The 1,803-nt window shown below is 56.2% G+C and overlaps 1 protein-coding gene across 1 annotated transcript in view; it reads left to right on the top strand.

The window, feature by feature from the left end:
- Positions 1-1,803, top strand: part of MARCH2 (membrane-associated ring finger (C3HC4) 2, E3 ubiquitin protein ligase) — a gene marked incomplete at its 3' end in the record, with an annotated part of 19,536 nt that overhangs the window by 798 nt on the left and 16,935 nt on the right. The window lies entirely within an intron of this gene.

Below are 1,803 nucleotides of genomic sequence, written 5' to 3'. Positions count from 1 at the left end.
ATGTTGTTTCGGCTGGGGGTGGGGAGAGCCTGGCCCAGGCTGCCCCGAGAGGTGGCAGCAGCCCCGTCGCCGGCCCCATCCCAGGTCATTTGGCCCTTGGGGCTCTGAGCCCCCTGCTCTGGGGGCAGGTGTCCCTGCTCCCTGCAGGGGCTGGACTGGGTGAGTTTGAAGGTCCCGTCAACCCAAAGCGGTCCATGTTGCTGCGCTTCCCAGGCCTCTGCTCTCTCTGTGGGAGCTCAGGCCGGTCTTATGTGCTGGTGGGTTTGGACTCGCTTGATCACTGAAACCCCCCAGGGTCTGTGGCCGCTCCAGTGTGAGACCCAGGAGCACAGGCAGCCCCTCACCACATGCCTCTGCCAGGTCCTTGCTGCGCAGCAGCACAGGTGGGACACCAAGCTGTGGAGGAGATGAAGAGCTGAAACTGGAGCACGGCCCCTGTTCCAGGCGCTGGTGGAGTAAAGACACGGTGTCGATTTGCAGCCCCAACGAGAGGGGGGTGCTCGTGTGGCAGGAACTGCAGTGTCCGGCTATTGCTAGAGAGGACGTGAGGAGCTCTGCTTGCTCAGACTCTCCCTGGTGTGACTTCTTGTCCTGTATTTTGAGCTTCCTGAGCAGAGGGCACTTGGCAGCCCTGTTCAGCTGCTGAGACCGGTCACGGTTTGTGTTCAAACACGGGCTGAACAGCTGTGGGGTTTTTTTTCAATGAACTTGGCCAAATGTTGAGGAGGTGTGAAAGTGTGACTGCAGACGTGGCGGGGGGTGAAGCAGGACAGCGAGATGAGGAGGTGACTGCAGTATCTAGCAAACCTGGGGCAGGTCAGTAAAACTCGAGGGGACCTGAACTTGCTCTCTGGCAACAGACAGGCTGGGAGAGAAGCTGTGCAACTCCTTAAAACTCGTGGAGGGGCACAAATCAGGTGGGAAAAATGGGATTATAGTTTAAAACAACCCAACAGGATTCTGGTGTGTCTTCCCGGGACACCAGTCTGTTCGTTTTGCTGGTGGTGGGTTTCGGTGTCTTCCTTGTCACCAGCACGCGGCACAGTGGAGGCGAGAGCAGTGTGACTGTACTGGAAGGTTGGGTTAGAGGTACGGACGCTGCTGGAAAGCTCTGTTGGAGCTGTATCATCTGGGAGTGTGACAGGGCCCCTCCCGCTCTGCACAGGACGGAAAGAAAATGGGGTCTGATAAGAATTTTTTTCTTGCACTGTCAGCAAATTTTTTCCTTCTGGGTTGTTTCGTGGTAGCTGAGGCTCTATTAGTGCCCTGGACATACGAAACTTCTCAAACAGGAAGAGAGCAGATGAAACATCTTAGAGATGCTTTTCTTAGGAAATAACATGTGGGAGAGAGTGGGAGGCCCATGAGGGCGCTTGGGCCCTGCTCTGTCCCTGCCACCAGGGCTGGGCGAGCGGACTGCAGGTTCGATGTTCGCTGCAGCCCTGAGCTTTATGGCAGTATCGGTTACAGACCCATCAGATAGCTCAGACCGCAGAGGAGTGGTGGAGGGGTCTGGGCCAGCCTCCTTCCAGAGCAAGGGCAGCTTCAGAGGCGGATCAGCTCAGAGGCCTGACCGATGCTGTCTTCAGTATCTCTGAGGGTGGAGTTTCCACCTTCTCTCCAGACTCCTGCTGCAGGAACTGGCCCAGCTGAAGAAGTCCCCTAAATAAAAGGCACTTGGAAATGAGGAGAGGACAAGGGTCAGGGGTCACCAGTGATGTCTGGCACCGAGAAGGGGATAGTGTACATTACTTCACAGCCCTAAACATGATTAAAGCATCCAATTGGGGTGAAACCTGCTGA

The sequence above is a fragment of the Buceros rhinoceros genome, unplaced genomic scaffold, assembly GCF_000710305.1.
Source record: "Buceros rhinoceros silvestris isolate BGI_N320 unplaced genomic scaffold, ASM71030v1 scaffold22066, whole genome shotgun sequence".
Taxonomy (NCBI): domain Eukaryota; kingdom Metazoa; phylum Chordata; class Aves; order Bucerotiformes; family Bucerotidae; genus Buceros; species Buceros rhinoceros.
The sequence above is the reverse complement of the archived record's forward strand: the minus strand, read 5'-3'. Positions and strand labels throughout refer to the sequence as shown.